The following is a 23,468-nucleotide window of genomic DNA, read 5'->3' as shown; positions in this document are numbered from 1 at the left end:
CCCGAGGAAGAACTGTCCTATCATGCTACCCAAGATCCTTATGTAATACTAAATGTATATTCTCTTATATATTTCCACTATTCATGATGTATTGTAAGCCACATTGAGCCTGCAAATAGGTGGGAAAATGTGGGATACAAATGCAATAAATAAAAAAATAAATAAATTCATACCCAGGTCAAAACACAGAATGCCAGAGCTGGGATTAGAACTGAGGCAGAGAGAGATACAGGTACGTACCCCCCAGGAAAAATCAGTGACAGGCAGGATCAGTACACGAGTCCTCAACCCAGTCTTCGGGACACACCCAGCCAGTCAGGTTTTCAGGATATCCATAATGAATATGCATGAGATAGATTTGAATACAATGAAGGTAGTGAAAGCAAATTTATCTCATTCATATTCATTGTGGATATCCTGAAAATCTGACTGGTTGGGTGTGTCCCGAAGACTGGGTTGAGAAACCCCTGGATTAGAACTCAGGCACAGGAAGATATAGGGACTTACCCCAGGTTACACAGAGAATCAGTGACAGAGCCGGGATTAGAACGGGCACAGAGAGATGCAAGGATTCACCCTCCCCCAGGTTAATGATAGATCTGGGATTAGAAGTGAAATGCAGAGAGATACAAGACTTGTTCCCAGGACACACTGAGAATCAGTGACAGAGCCAGGATTAGAACTGAGGTGCAGAGAATACAGAGACTTAATTCGATTTATTAGTTTGATATACCACATTTACACAAAAAGCATCAAAGCGGTTAAAAAACATATTAAAATACATCAAAATTACACTTATACAATATCTCCCACCCCCATAAAACACAAAATATCACTCTTTACAATTTTCTAAAGATAGGCATACAATTTCCCTAGAGAATTTACATGAAAACACTGAATACCACTCTTTACAGTTTCCCAAACGAACTTATACAACATCAGATGACTATCAATGCTTCTAATTTCCTCTGGCAAAGAATTCCACAAATGAGAGCCAGAATAACAAAAGGCCCGATTCATAGTGATAAGATAAACAGAGATAATGGAGGAGCCTCCAACAAGGGTAATTGTCTTGTGGGCACATACCTTTTGACCACAGCAGAAAGATACCCTGGAGCGGCCAGACCAAAAGCTTTGAATACCACAAACAAAAGCTTAAAGATTACGGTGTTCTTGAAGCCAGTGGCAACCAGTGTAATTCAGCCAGAACTGGCGACATCCCAAAACAGTATTGCTTATCCTTATCCTAGAAATAAACAGTGGATTTTCCCCAAGTCCATCTTAATAATGGCTTATGGACTTTTCTTTTAGGAAGCTAGCCAAATCTTTTTTTAAAACCCTGCTAAGCTAACTGCTTTTACCACATTCTCTGGCAACGAATTCCATAGTTTAATTACATGTTGTGTGAAGATACTTGTTCTCCTATTTGTTTTAAATTGACTATTTAGTAGCTTCATTGTGGACCTCCTAGTCCTAGTATATATGTAAAAGTGTACACTTACCTATAAAAGTGCTGGTATTCTGTAAATTTACATGTATAGGGGGTGTGTAAATTTAGGCTCTCACTTACAGAATTAACCTTCATGTGTCTATGGGGGGGGGGGGGGGGGGAAGGCTTAGTAATCAGGTCCTTTATTGGTTAAAAAAATAATAAGAAATAAAAAGTTACCCTCTATATGTAATGGGTTTTTTTTTCATATTTACATTTTACACTATAGATTTTGCCCAGACTTCTGCAAGACTTGGGCCTTTCTGCAGAATCTTCCCTCACTCTTCTGTGGATGGGAGGTAGGGCCTTGATCGTGCGTCAGGGGTACAGTTAAGTATTTGCCATTGTTTACGCAGGTGAAATCAAGCAAAAGTCAGTGATAAAAGCATTTTAAAATAAATATTAAATGCAGGTAGCAAGATCAAGACTATAAATCATTTACTGCTTTCTAGACCTGCAAAGACTGTGCAATCACACACAACTCACATCCACCTACAAACCAGCCCATGCCTCCACACACATCTGCAGATAAGACCCTCACCACCAGGGAGACCTTCATCTGAAAATGCACTTCCTCCTGTCAGGCTCTCAAGTGTAAGGATATCAGCTTCACCCCTACCCCCCCACCCTACACACACTAGTGGTATCTAAACCTTATGCCCCTCCCTAATTCCCTAATGATCCCAGCAGTTCAGTCTGCTCCTCACAACGATTTTCATCAAATTTGCTTTGCTTGGTCATGGCCACAGTTGATTCTTAACCACATTACTAATCTGCTGATTGAATTTCATTTGGTCATGAGAATGAAATCCCCCAGGGACAAAATCATGAACAATGACAAACTGTTTACCCTGTAATATTGGCTTTGATAACAATGTATTACTACCTGTACTCCAGGAAGCAGGTGAAAACCTGGCTCTTCTCCCAAACCTTTAATCCATAGGGTGACTGACTATACTACTTACTACTACTTGACATTTCTATAGCGCTACTAGGGTTACGCAGCGCTGTACAATTTAATAAAAGAGGACAGTCCCTGCTCAAAGGAGCTTACAATCTAAAGGACGAAATGACAAGTTGGGGTAGTCTAGGTTTCTTGAATAGTGGTTAGGTGCCAAAAGCGACACTGAAGAGATAGGCTTTGAGCAAGGATTTGAAGATGGGCAGGGAAGGGGCCTGGCGTATGGGCTCAGGGAGTTTATTCCAAGCATGGGGTGAGGCGAGGCAGAAAGGGCGGAGCCTGGAGTTGGTGGTGGTGGAGAAGGGTACTGAAAGGAGGGATTTGTCTATATACACCCGTTCTGCACCTGGACTAGCTTGCTACACCCACTGTAACTTAGACAGTTCCTTATATCTAGATTAACTGTGCAAAGAATTTACCTTGAGTTTTTAAATATCCCAACTGACTCTGTACAACCCTTCTTGTCCCCATCTATCGGCACTCAGCCCCCCATCTATATGGTAAGCTGTATTGTAGAAAAGCATTAGCATCATATCTATGTGAACGATTACAGGAGGACCTTGCGAGACTGGGAGAATGGGCGTGCAAGTGGCAGATGAAGTTCAATGTTGACAAGTGCAAAGTGATGCATGTGGGTAAGAGGAACCCGAATTATAGCTACGTCTTGCAAGGTTCCGCGTTAGGAGTTACGGATCAAGAAAGGGATCTGGGTGTCGTCGTCGATGATACGCTGAAACCTTCTGCTCAGTGTGCTGCTGCGGCTAGGAAAGCGAATAGAATGTTGGGTGTTATTAGGAAGGGTATGGAGTCCAGGTGTGCGGATGTTATAATGCCGTTGTATCGCTCCATGGTGCGACCGCACCTGGAGTATTGTGTTCAGTACTGGTCTCCGTATCTCAAAAAAGATATAGTAGAATTGGAAAAGGTACAGCGAAGGGCGACGAAAATGATAGTGGGGATGGGACGACTTTCCTATGAAGAGAGGCTGAGAAGGCTAGGGCTTTTCAGCTTGGAGAAGAGACGGCTGAGGGGAGATATGATAGAAGTGTATAAAATAATGAGTGGAATGGATCGGGTGGATGTGAAGCGACTGTTCACGCTATCCAAAAATACTAGGACTAGAGGGCATGAGTTGAAGCTACAGTGTGGTAAATTTAAAACGAATCGGAGAAAATTTTTCTTCACCCAACGTGTAATTAGACTCTGGAATTCGTTGCCGGAGAACGTGGTACGGGCGGTTAGCTTGACGGAGTTTAAAAAGGGGTTAGATAGATTCCTAAAGGACAAGTCCATAGACCGCTATTAAATGGACTTGGAAAAATTCCGCATTTTTAGGTATAACTTGTCTGGAATGTTTTTACGTTTGGGGAGCGTGCCAGGTGCCCTTGACCTGGATTGGCCACTGTCGGTGACAGGATGCTGGGCTAGATGGACCTTTGGTCTTTCCCAGTATGGCACTACTTATGTACTTATGTAATGTTCTATTTGTCTGCTTATTAGGTATTCCATCACTATTATGCTTACATCATATTATATCTCTGTTGTTTGAATTTCAGTGCTGTCACCTGTGTATATTTTTGATCCTGTTTCATGGTGGTCCTATAATTACATTTCAGGTTTCCTCTTTCATTGTATTTCTGTTTATACCTGTTCATTTCACTCTTGCTATGCTGTTAACAAAATTGTAAGTTTGATGTTAACCTCTACCTACTGTACACCACCCTTGGGTGAATCTCTTCATAAAGGCGGTTAATAAATCCCAATATAGTAACATAGTAAATGACAGCAGATAAAGACCTGTATGGTCCACCCAGTCTGCTCAACAAGATAAACTCATTGATACTTTATATGTATACCCGAGTTTGATTCGTCCTTGCCTATCCCAGGGCACAGACCGTAGACGTCTGCCCAGTACTGTTCTTGTATATAGTTCTGAAGCTAACATCGAAGCCCCTTAAAATTGACACTCCAGCCCATCCCTATCTATTCAGTCACGATCAGGGCGTAGACCATAGAAGTCTGCCCAGCTCCCATTTTGTTTCCAATTACCGGCGTCGCCACCCAATCTCTGCTAAGATTCCATGGAACCATTCCTTATAAACAGGATTCCTTTGTGTTTATCCCACGCATGTTTGAATTCTGTTACCGTTTTCATTTCCACACCTCCCGCGGGAGGGCATTCCACATATCCACCACCCTCTCCGTGAAAAAATACTTCCTGACATTAGTCCTGAATCTGCCCCCCTCAATTCATGTCCTCTAGTTCTACTGCCTTCCCGTCTCCGGAAAGGAGACAGGGCAACAGGCGCGCGCCGCGGCACCCCCCCCCCCAGCAGCGTGCACCTGGGGGGGGCGCATTGGCGATCCGCCCTGGGTGTCAGCTAGGCTCGGAACGCCACTGCTGTGAGCAGTGACACCTACTGCTGAAAACAGGGTTCCCTAGGCCATTATTATTTATGGCTAAGTGATTGATCTTTACTGAGCCCTGTGTTTTGATTATATACAGAGACTGAAGAAACTGCAGTTTAGGGTTGATGCTTAGTGCTTTGGGGATGGGATTTGCAGGTGTGATCTGGGCACAAGTGTAAATGTGGATGGTAGTGGGAGTGATGGTAGGATGGCAGGGGTACTGTTTGGTAGGTTTTTAATGCACTGAATTATTTTCACTAATAAAGAATTTGTAATTAATAGAGAATAGGAGTACTGTTTTGTTACTGATTAAATTTTAACTGCCAGACCCTCGACCATTCTTCTAACGTTCGGAGATCCCTTCTCATCGTTTCTGCTCCCTCCAGGGTATCCACTCTATTGGCTATTTTCGTGTCATCAGCAGAAAAGCACACCTTTCCTTCCAACCCTTCAGCAATATCTCCCACAAATATATTAAACAGAATAGGCCCCAGCACTGACCCCTGACGAGCTCCACTGCTCACCTTCCTTTCCTCCGAGCGTATTCCATTTACCACCACCCTTTCCCACCTGTCGGTCAACCAGTTTCTTATCCAGTTCACCACTTTCGGTCCTAAGTTCAACCCTTTCAGCTTATTCACGAGTCTTCTGTGGGGGACCGTATCAAAGGCTTTGCTGAAGTCCAAGTAGATTACATCTAGCGCACGTCCCTCATCCAGTTCTTTGATCACCAGTCAAAAAAGTCAATGAGATTCGTTTGGCAGGATTTTCCTTTGGTAAAGCCATGTTGCTTCGGGTCCTGTAACCCGTCGGTTTCTAGAAAGTTAACTATCCTTTCTTTCAGCAGTGACTCCATTATTTTTCCTACCACCGATGTGAGACTTACCGGTCTGTAGTTTCCATGTCTCCACTTTTGTGAAGAGGGACCACATCTGCTCGTCTCCAATCCCGCGGAACCTCTCCCGTCTCTAAAGATCTATTAAATAAATCTTTAAGAGGTCCCGCCAGGACCTCTCTGAGCTCTTTCAGTATCCTGGGATGTATCCCATCCGGCCCCATAGCTTTGTCCACCTTCAGATTCTCCAGCTGTTTATAAACTCCGGCGCAGTATCCACTCCATTCCCAGATGTTCCCTCGGCAGCCAACTGTGGTCCTTCTCCAGGATTTTCCTCCGTGAACACTGAAGAGAAATAATTGTTGAGCACGTTCGCTTTATCTTCATCACTCTCCACATAGCCATTCTCATTATCTTTCAGTCTCGTAGTTTCATTCCTATCTCTTCTCCTTTCTCCAATATATATGAAAAAGTCTTGTCACCTCTCTTTACATCTTTAGCCATTTTTTTTTTTCAAAATAAAAAATACCACTAGGGTAGAACTGTGAGAAATCCACATAGCCACAGACTTCTCTGCATTCAAAACTAACTCACGGCTACTTAACCAGTCACCCAAAACAGCCAATTTTTTTTTTGATACATTTGTATCCCGCGCTTTCCCACTCATGGCAGGCTCAATGTGGCTTACATGGGGAAATGGAGGGTTAAGTGACTTGCCCAGAGTCACAAGGAGCTGCCTGTGCCTGAAGTGGGAATCAAACTCAGTTCCTCAGTTCCCCAGGACCAAAGTCCACCACCCTAACCACTAGGCCACTCCTCCACTGTTGCTACTATTTGAGATTCTACATGGAATGTTGCTATTCCACTAGCAACATTCCATGTAGAAGTCGGCCCTTGCAGATCACCAATATGGCCGCGCAGGCTTCTGCTTCTGTGATTCTGACGTCCTGCACATATGTGCAGGACGTCAGACTCACAGAAACAGAAGCCTGCGCAGCCTTCTACATGGAATGTTGCTAGTGGAATAACAACATTCCATGTAGAATCTCCAATAGTAGCAACATTCCATGTAGAATCTCCAATAGTATCTATTTTATTTTAGTTACATTTGTACCCTGCGCTTTCCCACTCATGGCAGGCTCAATGCGGCTTACATGGGGCAATGGAGGGTTAAGTGACTTGCCCAGAGTCACAAGGAGCTGCCTGTGCCTGAAGTGGGAATTGAACTCAGTTCCTCAGTTCCCCAGGACCAAAGTCCACCACCCTAACCACTAGGCCACTCCTCCACTTTCTGATTGAAACTGGTAATGACATTACACTGATCATCCTTCATAACAATAACGAGCTGGATTATCATCAGCAAAAAAAAATGAAAATTTAAATCTAAACTCTCCAATTTTGCCAAAGGAACCAAGTACAAATTAAACAACAGAGGAGATATAAGTGATTCTGGAGGAACCCTTTTAACCAACTTCTTTGGCACAGAGTTTTCTTGATTCCACACTACCATTTGTAAATGTTTTGAAGAAAACCACTTCAATACTGTAGAACTAAGCCTCAAACTACACAATAAACCAACCAACTTAAGATGGGACACAGTATGAAAAACAGCACTCAAATCAAGTTGAACCCAGAGGGCATCAAAGCCCTGGTCCATTTTCACTAGTACCTCATTAAGGTAAAAGAGATTCAGTATTATGATTGTATCCATAGCCTGATTGATGCTAATGCAAGAACACATTGCTCTCAACAAATTTCAATAACTGAATCAATACTACCTTTTATAATACTTTACTTAAAGATACATTTGAAAGGGGTCAAAAACATGAATAACCTCCCTTATCACAAAGAGAATCTGCGACAGAGCCGGGATTAGAACCGAGATGCAGAGAGATACAAGACTCGTTCTCAGGTCACACAGAGAATCAGCGACAGAGCTGGGATTAGAACCAAGATGCAGAGAGATACAAGACTCGTTCCCAGGTCACACAGAGAATCAGCGACAGAGCCGGGATTAGAACTGAGGTTTACAGAGATACAAAACTCGTTCCCAGGTCACACAGAATATCAGCGACAGAGCCGGGATTAGAACTGAGGTTTAGAGAGATACAAGACTCGTTCCCAGGTCACACAGAGAATCAGCAACAGCCGGGATTAGAACTGAGATGCAGAGAGATACATGACTCATTCCCAGGTCACACAGAGAATCAGCGACAGAGCCGGGATTAGAACTGAGGTTTAGAGAGATACAAGACTCATTCCCAGGTCAAACAGAGAATCAGCGACAGAGCTGGGATTAGAACCAAGATGCAGAGAGATACAAGACTCGTTCCCAGGTCACACAGAGAATCAGCGACAGAGCCGGGATTAGAACTGAGGTTTACAGAGATACAAAACTCGTTCCCAGGTCACACAGAATATCAGCGACAGAGCCGGGATTAGAACTGAGGTTTAGAGAGATACAAGACTCGTTCCCAGGTCACACAGAGAATCAGCAACAGCCGGGATTAGAACTGAGATGCAGAGAGATACATGACTCATTCCCAGGTCACACAGAGAATCAGCGACAGAGCTGGGATTAGAACCGAGATGCAGAGAGATACAAGACTCATTCCCAGGTCACACAGAGAATCAGCGACAGAGCAGGGATTAGAACCGAGATGCAGAGAGATACAAGACTCATTCCCAGGTCACACAGAGAATCAGCAACAGCCGGGATTAGAACTGAGATGCAGAGAGATACATGACTCATTCCCAGGTCACACAGAGAATCAGCGACAGAGCCGGGATTAGAACTGAGGTTTAGAGAGATACAAGACTCATTCCCAGGTCAAACAGAGAATCAGCGACAGAGCTGGGATTAGAACCAAGATGCAGAGAGATACAAGACTCGTTCCCAGGTCACACAGAGAATCAGCGACAGAGCCGGGATTAGAACTGAGGTTTACAGAGATACAAAACTCGTTCCCAGGTCACACAGAATATCAGCGACAGAGCCGGGATTAGAACTGAGGTTTAGAGAGATACAAGACTCGTTCCCAGGTCACACAGAGAATCAGCAACAGCCGGGATTAGAACTGAGATGCAGAGAGATACATGACTCATTCCCAGGTCACACAGAGAATCAGCGACAGAGCCGGGACTAGAACTGAGGTTTAGAGAGATACAAGACTCATTCCCAGGTCACACAGAGAATCAGCGACAGAGCTGGGATTAGAACCGAGATGCAGAGAGATACAAGACTCATTCCCAGGTCACACAGAGAATCAGCGACAGAGCAGGGATTAGAACTGAGATGCAGAGAGATACAAGACTCGTTCCCAGGTCACACAGAGAATCAGCGACAGAGCCGGGATTAGAACCGAGGTGCAGAGAGATACAAGACTGGTTCCCAGGTCACACAGAGAATCAGCAGCAGAGCCGGGATTAGAACTGAGATACTAAACTCATTCTCAGGTTACACAGAGAATCTGTGACAGAGCTGGGATTAGAACCAGGGTACAGGCAGATACAGGGACTCACATCCAGGTCACATATGTGGGGTGTGTACAGGAAACCTGTTTACTGTCCAGGCTGTCACTAATAGACCATTACAGCTAAAATCATTTCTGTTTTCAAAATGTTATGCCTAACTTTAATCTTGCCAACAAGGAAGGAATTCACGGTAGGTCTCCTTACAGGGTACACATCATGGCAGCCCTGATAAACAGCAGGTGTCCTTTGAATAGCACATATTCACAGTAAGACAGCAGAAAATAGGCAATTAATCGATCCAGTCATCTCTGCACTGCATGGACATACCCCAGATATCAGACCTGAGACAGAGAGCATCATATTCTCCACTTACTCACCTTTTCATTAGTTCAGACTGAGTTACACTCAAGTACATGAACTATCTCCCTGCTCCCAGAAAACAGTTTGCAACTGAGGTAGTGAGGGTGAAGCAACAAGAGAGACCAGGACCTAGTGCTCAACTGCCTGATTCCAAAGACTGGACCTTCACAGGAATTCACACCTCCTTGGTAATCAGGACTGTTAATATATGGCCCCGACGTGATTCGAACACGCAGCCTTCTGATCTCCTTGTTCAGCATAACCACACGGCGCGCAAATTGCTCCCGCTGCTCCTTCCTTCGAACCTGCCAATTCTTGACCGCCCCCTCATTTTGAGGGGATTGTGATGCCAATAGATCCCCCCCTTATAAAGTGGGTGATCTAGTGCACCGGCGTTATTACACGCACAAGACCTGGCGAGATCCCATCTACGTTGGGCCCTTCAAGATAGAAGCTCTGTCAGCCACAGCTGCTAAGCTTGAGGACCACACATCCTGGGTCCATCTGAAAGATATCCGCGCCTATCCGAATACCCAATCAGGCCTCCTGGATGTTTCCATTGATGTTTCCAGCACAGCAGCCACTGGAGAGACCTGTCCCACCACTAACCCCATCTCCACCGCCACTGAGCCCAAGACCACCGACCCCGCACCCAACACTTTTGAATCATCTTGATCAACTCGACCAAAGACTTAACCACTTAATCAACTTAGACCATCCATCACCCGAATCACACCTCCTTGATCTGGCTGACATAGTCATCCAAGCCTTCGCTGATTCTCCTGAGTCACCAGCAGAACAACCACCTGTACTTGAACCTGCGTTTGAGTTGCCATCCTCACCTCTACCTCCCACCGTTCCTGCTCTCCCACTTACATACGTTGATCTTCGCATCCGTCTAATCCGAATCCGTAATCTTACGGAAGATCTCAGCCAAGTCCGCAACTTAGCAGGACAGTTGAATCTGGCAGAACAAGAGTCCGTTGCCTGTTCAACAGTACAGAGTTTGCACAGCAACATCTGTGAGCTGCTCGACATTCTACATTTGTATTTCCCGAATCAAGCCAGATAAATGCCACAGCAATTTCCGCCGCTGTTCACTCCAGAAGAACTCATTCCCTTACAGACTATTTCTCTACATAAAGTTCCTATTCCAATACCACCTTTTCCAACCACTCCTGTGAAAGTGTTGATACCACCACCCTCCCCCGCTGGTAAGAGTCTCCGCAGGGAACCAACTGCTGAGAACCTTGCTGCCCTCGACAATATCAAGGAACCTGATCCACCAGACCCACTGGACATTGGACTTTACCCTGTTGATAAGTGTCACTCTGAGCAGGTATCTGAAACCAATTCCCATTGGTCGAACGACTTCGACGACACTTATTTGGAAGGCGACACCATTCCTGACGACACGGACGGAACCAGCACCCGTCCGAGCGTTGTCTCAGCAGCAGTGACGGTGTTACATCAATACACCCTCTTCTTCTGCTTTCCATCTGCTCGATTGTTTGCTGTTGGACTCGTGTGCATCATCCTACTTTGTATAGGTTTGGTTTTGTTTTTCACTACCCTGTTTACCTATACTGCTGACAGTAACCTCCTTGATCTTTGGATCACACTTACTGCCTTTCCCACTGGCAACGTTACCTTGCCAGCCGGAAACGCCACGGTACTTGCAACTACCTCTGTACTTGCAACTACTCCAGCAGTACTTGTAACTACTTCGGTACTTACATCTACTCCTGCTCCACCACTTACTACAGCAGCCTACACAGAGCCCCAACAATACACCGCATTTACACGCCTGTTTGCATACAGATCCCCCCAGACGACCTCAAAGATAGGTCCCATTGCCACCAGTCATCCCACCCCCTGGGCAGATACATCTGCCACGACAGACTTTTCAACTGGCAATCCTCCAGAGCCTATTGCAACCTCTGCGACTACTCCTATCCTCACTGATTCTCCTGTTTTGCATTCTACAACTGTTCCCAATAATATCAGTAGCTCGGTCCATATTGTCCCCAATCTTACAACTACTTTTGAGGATAATATTACCTTGCTTGAATTACGACCCACCCCTCCTCCTTATTCTCTGGTTCCTCCTAGTGACGCTCCTCCTCCCACGAATACTACTTTAGCCACTCCAAACATCACCGTCCCAGACACTCGACCTCCCAGATAGCTCATCATCCTTAAGTAACCATCAATATATGTCCCAGAATTTACCAGATAACCCGCCCTCTCCACCTGATTCTCCCCCACCATCGCCTTTTAGTATAGGTGTACACTTAATCCCTGAACCCCCAGAGTACCTTTTTGATCTAAGAGAGTTAATACATCCTCATTGGGACCCTGCTCCAGAAGACAATCCCAATTGGGACCCCTTCACCCGATATCTGACATTGTGTGAACCTTTGTTTGAGAATTGGACACTAGGCCCTAGCCGAACGGTTACAGACACTGTGATCCTGTTTGGAGGAACTTTAGGTTTACAAATAGAACAAACCGACGACCTCCTAATAAGACCAGAAACTGGTGACGTTGTAGATTTTTGGATTATCACATACGCCGTACTGGGCACTGATTGGATACCCCTTGTGTTCATTAGAGAGGTTGGATTGGGACCTTTGGAAGTATACAGTCTTTTCGATATCCCCGACCCTCCTGAAAGAGGAGCTATTAGAATTTACCCACCCTACCCAGTTATTAGAATTTACCAACCCAACCCAAATTCTTCCTAATGATATATCAAGCTTTGGTATACCTTGGAATATTAATTATAGCAATTACAGTTCTGGTTAAGACCCTAGGATTTATTGTGTTACTCATTTTCATTAACCGCCAATTACCTTTGGTACAATCCAGATCTTACATTTAACCATGAAAACTACCAACATGAAGTCCTTAGTCTTCCTCCTGTTGTGTGTGCACACCATACCCATGATACAAGGAACACAGCAACTAGAAAGTTTTCTAAAACAATTCATTACCATTTACGAAATAGCATTACCCACCACCACGGACACAACCACAATAACCCTTGATGTCTGTGCTTACACAATGTGTGGGGCACATCCTGTACAGCAATACCTATCAGCTTTTGAGGTATACCTGTGTCCCTTCTCCAATTGCGGAAGTTGGGCACAAGTATGGTGGTATACAGGTTCGTGGGTCCCCTACTCAGGTAGTGAGATTCCAGATCTCAAAAAGAGCATTTCCATCATGAAATTGCGAGTGACTGGCCTTTGTCCAATGACCAAATGTAACCAAGTGGCTATCACTTTCAGAGGAGTAACGGCCACTACATACAGAACTTATTCCATAGGAATTGATGCCACAGGTAGAGATCCGGTTGGAACGTTCAAGATTATTCCACCCCCAACTCAACCAGAAAATAATCCTTTGGTGCCAACAAAGATCCCAGAAGTAAAAATTCCTTACCAGATCGTGCCAATTAATAATTCCAAAGATTTAATAGCCTTAGAAACAGGATTTGGAGAAACAAACCTATGGCTCGAATGGGCACATTATACTACAAAGAGCTTGAATGTCTCTAATTGTTATTTTTGTTCCCATGCAAGAGCAGAACCAACGGTAGTTCCTTTCCCTTTAGATCTCCAAAATGATCCAGATGGATTTTGGTGTATGTTGCAGTTATTGCAGGTTAAAGAGGACATAAATCAGTCTTGTCAACATCTTGACGAGCACCACCCCTACTTACCCCCTCGGATGAGGGTTCCACCTGCATTCAGGATTCCAGATCCTGCTACCAGATATCATACATGTCTGGAACGATATGGGGTGAAAAAGACACGGTTTTTAGGAAACTTAACCAATTGTAATACAACCTTAGGAAATGGGACTCTGCAAAATCTGAACCTAACACAGTTCTCACAAGGTAGAGCAGACATATGGTGGTACTGTGGAACCCGTACTATTCGCCATACACTTCCTAACAGTTGGACAGGCAGATGTGCCTTAGTAAAATTGGTAATTCCAATCATAATAGCATCCTTACTCCCTCCTCACAGCAGCTCTTCCTCACGAGTGAAGAGAAATGCAATGCCTGGATCTTTTGATGATCGGGTCTATATAGATGCTATTGGTGTTCCAAGAGGGGTCCCTGATGAGTTCAAAGCCAGAAACCAAATAGCTGCAGGATTTGAATCAGCTTTCTTTTGGTGGTCCACTATAAATAAGAACGTAGACTGGATTAATTATATATATTACAACCAGCAGAGATTTGTGAACTACACTAGGGACGCAGTTAAAGGAATTGCAACACAATTAGACGCCACCAGCAGGATGACGTTGGAAAATAGATTAGTTCTTGACCAACTTCTAGCAGCGGATGGCGGGGTGTGCCAAAAGATAGGTACACAGTGTTGCACCTTTATCCCCAACAATACAGCTCCAGATGGATCAATCACCAGAGCTTTGGAAGGCTTAACCTCACTGTCGCAAGAATTGGCAGAAAACTCTGGCGTTGATACATCCTGGACTGGTTGGATGGATAGAGCTTTTGGTAAATGGAAGACATTTATCATTTCAGCAGCCACAACTATAATCATAGTGGTAGCAATTTTTGTGCTAGTAGGGTGTTGCATAATCCCTTGTGCTAGAGGCTTAGTAGAACGCTTAATTGAAACTGCAATCACGAAAAAGACAACAGCAGGACAATATGTCCTGTACGAAAATCTCCTTCCCAACACCACAGGAGATGACACATTGGACTATCTCCCTCTGAGAAGGACCAATCGCTATGCAACTGCTAGAGACACTAGAGAGATGTCTGCATCTGTATAATCAGGTAATAGCACACACAGGGATACAATATAACCATATAAAGCTTTATAAGATAAGATATAATCAGTATATAACCAAAGAATTAATGATAAAATAGGTAAGAATAAGATAGAATCTGCATATTAAAGGGTAGAAGTATAGTAACTATAAGTTTTTGTATAACCATAGATATAGATAAGTAGGAAGGATAGAAATAATTGAAGTGGTGCCAGGATGGTAATCTGAAACCAAATAATTCAGACTGTACCGGTTTGCATTGAGACACAGAAAATTTGATGGCCTTGTAGGAAACCTTCTGGAATGGATGGTACCATGGTACATTAACCCTGGTGTCACCCTATGGGATAGGGTGAAGAGGGGAATGTTAATATATGGCCTGGTTTTAGATCTACCACTGGAATTGTGATGGACAAAGCCACAGAGCCAAAAACATCTGAAAAAGTACTGATTAGGCCAAACAAGTAACAAATGAATTAATATTTGAGAATCTGCAGAAAGCAGGTCTGAACAATGAGTCTTAACACAAACAGGTACAGTATTCAAATAAAATATAGCATCTGTAATGAAAGAATGATGGATAAAATGGAAAAAAATGTGGCTTTCAAAATGGGGTTTATTTTTCATATTAATGTATAAAATGATACAGAGATCAGAAGATGTGATGAGAGGTGTTGCAAAAACATTATGTGAAACTGGTATCTCAACAGAAAAATATGTTAGTAACCGCAAAAACAGTTTGTTCTAAAAACATGTTGACATAACCGGAAAATGTGGCAACCTGTTGAAATAGATGGAACGGAAGGAGCTGGGTACAAATGCACAGATGGCAGGACGCGAAAGTATAACCGCAGAAATTGAGAAATAACTGACAAAAATTGTACCTCTCCATAGACTTCTATGGAGAGGTAAGGGTATAAAAGAAGAGAGATTTTGGCTTAATGGGAGGAGTCGTCGTCCGCACTTCTCAGACGCCAGAACGCTGTGCTATTGAACCCAGAATCTGTCCGATGTCTGTACTGAATTGAAACTCTGGTAAGAATAAATATCTTTCTATCTGAAATCTATTTCTGTCTTTATTTTCAAGTATTCCTTATTTGACTAACTAAACAAAACTAAACGCACACCAGACACTCATTTGGTGCATAAAATACTGATAGATTCTAACAGACTATATGTGGGAACATAAATGGCCCAGAATATACCTAGATCCAGAAAGACAGAAAGCAGTAGTTATGGGAATTAGTTTCGAATTGCGGCTGTTGATGCCTGCCCAGAACAGACCCCCATGGGACTGGGTGACAGTGGAAGTAAGAAAAACAATTCAGAATCTTCTGGATGAACTTAATACGTTCAATCCTCCATATGGAATAGCTCAAAGAGGACGAAAACGAGGTCAAACATAACAGTAACAAAACAACACCCAAAAAAGGCGTCTCTGCCTCTGAACCCCCCCGATTCCCCGCTGGACGCGCGCACGCGGTCCGTGGAGCGTCTCTTTGCGCCCTTCCCATCCGACGCCATAGCCACACGGAGACCATTCGGGGAACCCCGCTAGTAAAAGGTAAAAATTACCTGCTTCTCGCTCCGAGCTGCAACGATTTGGAGTCCCAGTGAGTAGCTGCAAACAAGGACGTCTTTCTCTCAAAGACGTCTATTTTTCTGTTTGTTTGTTTTTTGTTTTTTTTAATGGAGGGGGGAGAAAAGGAGGGACCTGGCACCACCAGGTTTGCACTTGCTCACGAAGAGCAACCCCAGGTACTCAACAAAACCTAAACAATTAGGCTCGGAGACCTAGCCAGAGCTGCTGTTGTGTGACCACACACCTGCTGAGAGAGAGAACATACTGAGGAGTTTATGGCAGCACATGACCACATATAGGGAGGCAAAAGGATTGCTCTCTATCTCCACCTGCTGGTAGATGGACACAACCCACCAGTCTATGGACTGATCGGCTTGATGATATGGAAAAGGAGAATGCAGCAGGTACTTAAAGCCAGAGAGGGACAGGACACACAGACATTCACATACCTTCTTCCACACATATATCACTCCCCAGCTCCCACAGGACAGACAAACACACCCAGTCAGAGTGACAAGCAGACATGGAGACCCACAGATCAAAAACCCTGTGCTGTTTCAAACAGGAAGAGTGCGGGGCTTTACCGCCACTATGATCAGAGTTAATATCATGCAAATTTATGTGCGCTATTATCTCTGATCATGGGGTAAAGTGCGGGAGGATTGTGCCTGAGCATGCGCACTTGGTTGACAGGTCCGGGCTGTCAAAAGCCCAGACCTGTCAAACGCAGGGGTGGAGGTCCGTGGGACCACTGGACCCCTTCAACACAAGGCCCTGGTGGCCTAGTGCCCCCACTGAACCCCCATCCCCAAGTCCACGGGGGGGGGGGAGGGGCTGGAGATCCAGTGGATCTCCAGACCCCCAACCCCCCTCGCACCCCCACAAAAAAAGCCCTGGTAGCCCACTGGCTGAAAACCAAGCCACCACCCCAACCTGGTCTAACAGCCCTCTTCCTCACCCGTCCCATACCTTAGTCTTGGAGAAGGGAGTAGTACACTCTCCTCCACTGTTAAGGTACCGGGGGTGGGTCGTTAGACCACTAGGTTTGGGGGAGGGGGTGTTCTTGACTTTGCAACCACCAGGACTTTTTTTTTTGGAGGGGGGGGGGGGGAAATTGTGTCAGGGGGGCTGCAGGTCACTGCTGTGTCACTGGCTTATGTTGGGGGAGTCGTGGGGACTGGAGGTCCGCCGGATCTCCAGCCCCTGTGTCACCAGCTTGGGATGGGAGCTCGGGGCTCCTCCAGGGGGGACTGAGATGGGGGGGGGGGGGGGGCGTTTCCATTCCTCCCCAATGTTCATCAAACCCTAACGCCAAACTTTGAGGTGGCGTAGGGTTTGCGGCGTGCAGCCTGCTGATCATTGGGAAGGAATGTTTCACGCACTCGGGAGCTCTGTTCATGGGGTGGTAAAAAAACGTGGGTGCTAGTATGGCGCTAACAGCCTCTAGCGTCCGCGTTTGCTTCTGATCATATATCCATAAGTGCTGTCAGCCTATCTACTATAATAAAACTCACCCTCAACGTTCTGAAGACAACGTTCTGAAGTCACTCAGTCACTCACTGAAGGGTTCATAGATTCATGGTGGTGAAGCCACAACACTGACCATGTCTCTCTGCCCCGCCCTCGCATGACGGACCAATCAGAAAAAACACACTCAACATTCTGAAACACAAAGGACCATCACAACACCGTTCCCAGGCAACACTAGGCAACGTAAGACGGACCAATCAGAGGAAACTACGTGACAATAAGGGAGGAGCATTCCCCAGCAGAATGGCTCATTATCTGTGCAGCACGGAGAGCACAGAACCACCGCTGGAACGAGAGAAGAATATTCCTGCTGTGGGTATGTGCAAAAATAGACCGGGGGGGAGGGGGGGGAGAAATTTTTAAATGCCTAATGCCAGTACTGAAGAGTGCCAGAGGGCCTATAGCACAGACTATATTTGGGATCGCTTGACATGGAGTCAGAGGAGCCGGAAAACAACGTACCCGTCACCATCTGGGATGTGGGCGAACAGGACAAGCTGCGGCCCAGCTGGAAGGATTACCTGCGACCCAGCCAGCAGCAAACAGCGACCAAGGAAGGGGGAGGAGTACTCCTTCCCTGCCTAGGAATCGCTGGAGACTGGCTGCCAAACTAACGAAACAACCGCACACCGACGCACCACCTCCATCATTCGAAAGGCATCCACTCTTTCTTCAACAGAAATGCAAACTAATAATACAAAAACAAAGAATACATGGTTTCTCAGGCGGCTGCAGGTAACTCCCCACCCCCTTCCTCTTCCCCTTTTGCCGAAGCGGCCAAGGACGTGCCCAACCATCCCCAGCCTCAGGCAAGCTGTCTCCCACCTCGGGGATTCCCCGAGCACCCGGAAAAAGACGGCGCTGATTCCTGCAGCGCATAAATGTTCCAGCATTCCCCTGCAGCCGTCAACAACCTGCACACACACCGCACCCTCACACACTCACACAAAATAACTCTGTGACACAGACACACACACACACACACAAAAAAAACCACATGCTAGCGCCCGTTTCATTGGTTTCGGAAACGGGCCTTTTTTACTAGTTTCTATATAAAATTCCTTTTTCCAAGCCACACCTGTGTGTTGCTTTATTGTGAGATCCAACCCACTGTCCCTGGAAAGTGGACCCGGGACCGAAGAAAGGAACCTAGAACCAGGCAAAAGCCAAAACTGATAACTAAGATCTGGGGACCGTAACTAACAACAGGCTCTTTGCAGAATGCTAGTCAGTGCGGACCTTCCCGGCTCCTAACTTTACTGAACTCTGTCCTTTAAAACTGCGCTACTGGCACATAGAGAGCATTTTCTTAACAGATGTGTTTGTGCAAACCATCAGGAAAGGGGAAGCAGACATTTTCAACCTTTATTTAATCTCACGGCGCAGTTAAATGGCGCTAAAATTGTCCAGGGACCCCCCCCCCCACACACACATGGTCCAGTATTTTACCTTCTTCCCCCCCTCCCACCCCACCTGCACCCCCACACATAAGCCAGTATTTTACCTTCTTTCCCACACCCCCACCGAAGTTCAGCATTTACCTTCTCTTCCCCCCCCCAAAAAATAGTCCTACATCTCTCCCTCCGGTCCCCTCTCCTCCCCCCCCCCCCCATATACCTTTTAAACATTTTCTTGTCTCTAGTGGTCAGGGGCAGCGACCAACAATTCATACAGCCTGCCCGTGTCAACCCTGGAGCGTTCTGACACTTCCCACCTATGCGAAAGCAAGAAGTTACATCAGAGAGAAGGATCCAGGGCAGTGGCGTAGCTACGTGGGACCAGGAGGGCCTGGGCCCCCGTAGATTTGGCCCTGGACCCCCCTGCCGATGACCCTCTCGACCCCCCTCCCGCCGCCAACCCTCCCCCGCCGTTGCCGTGGGCTACCTTTGCTGGCGGGGGACCCCAATCCCCGCCAGCCAAGGAGGTCCTCTTCTTCCCGCGAAGGCTTCGTTCTGTTTCTGACGTCCTGCACATACAATGTGCAGGACGTCAGAAACAGAACAATGCCTTTGCGGGAAGAAGAGGACCTCCTCGGCTGGTGGGGATTGGGGTCTCCCGCCAGCAAAGGTAGGCGGGGGAGGGTTGGCGGCGGGAGGGAGGGTCGAGAGGGTCGTCGGCAGGGGTCATCAAAGTTGGTGGTGCCGGGGGGGGGGGGTTGGTGGTGCCGGGGGGAGGGCTAAAATGTGCCCCCTCACCTCGGGCTTTGGACCCCCCTCCCACCGAAGTCTGGCTACGCCCCTGATCCAGGGTTGATGCGAACAGGCTGTATGAATCACTGCTCCCTGCCACCGACCGCTAGAGACAAGAAAACTTGCTCCATCCTGGCACAAATTAAGGTGTTCCAACTCTCATGGCACACTGGTTGAAAAACGCTGCGCTATGGGGTCCCTCTTACTAAGCAGCAGCAAAAGGGGCCCCATTTTACTGCAGCGAGTAAAGGGGTGTTTTTGTTTTTTTTTAAGAAATGGGCAAGCGGTAAGTGAAGCACTTGCCGTGAGGACATTTTTTTCGGGGGGGGGGGGGGGAGCATGCTAACCTGGCAATAATCGGGCAGCACACAGCAGTGCCCGATTACTGCCGGGTACACACCGACGTTACAAAATCTATATATTTTTGTAGCGCTGAAAATGGTGCCTGCTGGGGGTGGGAATTAGTGCTGGGCTGCTGCAGTAGCCCGGTGGTACCTTCTGGTTTAGCGAGCAGTAAGCCCGTGTTGGGCTTACCACAGCTTAGTAAAAGACCCCCCCAAAGAGCAAATATGGCGCAGTTTTTAAGGAGAGCGCCCACCATGGGCCAGATGGGGCGAAAACTTCAGCACTGAAAAGCACGTAACGCTATTTTATAAACTTCCCCTAAAGTTAGGATCAGGTTTAAAGAATACGCCTGGCGGCTGTCCCGTGACTACAATTTAGGTGAAGCCATTTACGCCAATGCCCACATCTTATTTAGGCGCGGATCAGCCACATTTTGTAACAGCGCGCATCATTTTCAGGAATGCCCATGACCTGCTTACGCCCCTCCCATGTCTACGCCCCCTTCTGTAATCTATGCACTGCTTTACAGGATACAATTACAAAGCTGCTGCACAAATTCTAATTAGTGTCAATTAGTACTAATTGCTCATTAGTGGCCAATTATCCGCGCTGATTATCTTGTTAAACTATTATGTTACGTGCATAAATTGTTTACAGAATCTTGGGGGGGGGGGGGGCGTAATGTGTGCTCTTATCAGTGGACAACATTATTTCAAACTCCAGCTTATCCCTAAAGGGAAGGTTGCAGCTCATGGTATAGTAAGACCCAGCAGGGTACAGTTCCGAGCTCAGTCTTAACAGCTTCAGATATTATGTATTGCCAGGCTTGCTCACAGCCCCTCTATAATATCAACGTGCTGACTGTTGTTCCTCCCACAGCCATTTCCAGCTTTCTATTTTAGATTTTTGCTCACCTTTTTCACTAGTAGCTCAAGGTGAGTTACATTCAGGTACACTAGATATTTCTCTGTCCCAGGAGGGCTCACAATCTAATTTTGTACCTGAGGCAATGGAGGGTTAGGTGACTTGCCCAAGATCACAAGGAGCAGCAGTGGGATTTGAACTGGCCACCTCTGGATTGCAAGACCAGTGCTCTAACCACTAGGCCACTCCTCCACTCCGGTTGCTACTCTGAGATTCTGCATGGAATCTTGTCACTCTTTAGGATTCCAGAATGTTGCTATTCTTTGGGGTTCTATATGGAATATTATTATTATTTATTTGGATTTTGCTCACACCTTCTTCAGTAGTAGCTCAAGGTGAGTTACATTCAGGTACTCTGGATATTTCTCTGTCCCAGGAGGGCTCACAATCTAAGTTTGTACCTGAGGCAATGGAGGGTTAAGTGACTTGCCCAAGATCACAAGGAGCAGCAGTGGTGGGATTTGAACCGGCCACCTCTGGATTGCAAGACCCGTGCTCTAACCACTGGGCCACTCCTCCACCACTAGGCCACTCCTCCACCCCAAAGTATCTTACTACTTTTTGGGGTTCTACATGGAATGTTGCTACTCTGAGATTCTGCATGGAATCTTGTTACTCTTTAGGATTCTAGAATCTTGCTATTTATTTATTTATTTGGATTTTGCTTGCATCTTTTTCAGTAGTAGCTCAAGGTGAGTTACATTCAGGTACTCTGGATATTTCTCTGTCCCAGGAGGGCTCACAATCTAAGTTTGTACCTGAGGCAATGGAAGATTAAGTGACTTGCCCAAGATCACAAGGGGCAGCAGTGGGATTTGACCCGGCCACCTCTGGATTGCAAGACCCGTGCTCTAACCACTGGGCCACTCCTCCACTTCTATGACCCTGGGAGCGACAGCACATGCCATGCTGAGACATCCCTTTTCACACGCCTTCATTCTGATTTCCGCACAACGATTACCATTCTGGTGCCAGGTGCCCCCCCATAACAGAGCCCCGTTCTCCATGCCCAACCCACCCCGGCTCCATGGCAGCAGGGCCTCACCCCACCTGAGTTTTATGCCAAGCCCTGGGTTTCTTCAGGCACCAGAGGTGAACGCAGGAGGGTAGAAAGGAAGCTGAGAGGCTTCCCCAAAGGCGTGCCAAGGCAGGAAACTAGAACAGAAACATCTGAAGAGCAGGCAGGGAATGAATCACAAGCAGGAAGCAGAAAATAGTTATGAAGAGAGAATGCAACTTTCCTAGTAGCAGGGCAACACCAGGGCTGAGCTCTTAAGAAGAGGGCCGGGCACTGACTTGGTGCCAGGGTCCCAGCGGCCCTAAAGCAGAGTAAGGCTACGAGGCAGAGCACTAAGGGCTGGCAGGAGGGTCCAGTGACATGGCCCCAGCCAGCTGCCCAAATCCATCCCAAGCAAAGCAGAGACAGGCCCAGGATTCATCTGAGAATGTAATGGATTCCTCATTTTGTATACATAAAATGCTGGAATAGGAGGAAGTGAGAGGAAAAAAAAACAAGAGAAAAGGACAATCGTTTAACTGGTCTCCAAGAAATGCTCCCCCTTCCCCTGAGCCTTGTCCAGCAACTGATCACTTCCTTTCCCGGGATCCCCCCCGTCTGGGCACGAACCAAGGAGAAAGTGCAGAAGGCCAGTCCGGGTAAAAGGTGGATCCCGCGGACTCTGCCTGCAACCTGCCACTTACCTCTGGTGTGCTGCAGCCCGGTCTGTCCCTCCCTCTGTCTGTCTGTCCTTCTTCTGTCTTGCCGTTGCAGCTTTCCAGCCCTGCTGCCAGCTGAAGGTGGGGTCTGGCAGGATGTGCAACTCTCAGGCCTGGGCTGGGCTGGGCTGGGGGATGGGCGGGCACCTTAAAGGCACAGCAGCCCGGGTGCTGCATTGCCCTGCAGCACCGTCTTTTAACCCTTTCCCCGGCCAAAACCTGAGCGCGAGGCTCCAGGGCAAGGAACAGGCTCGGCCGGTTCCACTTCCTCTAATCCCTGATAGTCCGACGATTAAAACACCAGATTCTTGTAACAAACAGACATTTCCGTGGAAACTCCCAAAAGCCAGAGTCTGCAGCACTGGAGAAACGGAGAATGCATTTCCTCCTCTACAGAGCAAAATACAAAGAGATCAGAGATGCAAATTGCCCAAAACTAAGGGGGGGGGGGAATCAAAGACCGAGCAGGAAAACTCTGAACAATCCTGAGGGAAAGAGGAGAAAGGGAAACAAATGCATTGCCTCCTGTACTGTGCAAACTACAAAGATCAGAGATGCACATTTTCCAAAGATTGAGCAAGAAGAACTCTTGTATCAGAAAAGAGAAGAAATACTGTGCACAATACAGACCACTTTGAATGTAGATGCAAAAACCACAGAAAGGCAGAACACCAAGACCCAGGGCCCTTTCCCTATCTGAGATTCTGCATGGAATGTTGCTACTATTGGAGATTCTACATGTAGAGGAGTGTGGTAGCCGTGTTAGTCCACTCTTAAGGTTATCAATAGAAATCAAACAAAATAAAACATGGAAAAGAAAATAAGATGATACCTTTTTTATTGGA

The 23,468-nt window shown here is 46.4% G+C and overlaps 1 protein-coding gene across 1 annotated transcript in view; it reads right to left on the bottom strand.

The window, feature by feature from the left end:
• CAPN11 (calpain 11) overlaps positions 1–22,783 on the bottom strand; it is a 159,938-nt gene extending 137,155 nt beyond the window's left edge. Inside the window, exon 1 of the mRNA XM_030195746.1 lies at positions 22,609–22,783. The gene's annotated coding sequence lies outside the window, so the exon portion shown is untranslated. The remainder of the gene's footprint in view (positions 1–22,608) is intronic.
• Between the last annotated feature and the right edge of the window lie 685 nt (positions 22,784–23,468).

Source organism: Microcaecilia unicolor, chromosome 3 (genome assembly GCF_901765095.1).
Source record: "Microcaecilia unicolor chromosome 3, aMicUni1.1, whole genome shotgun sequence".
NCBI classification, from domain to species: Eukaryota; Metazoa; Chordata; class Amphibia; order Gymnophiona; family Siphonopidae; genus Microcaecilia; species Microcaecilia unicolor.
Note: the sequence above shows the minus strand (reverse complement) of the source record. Positions and strands in the feature narration are given on the sequence as shown.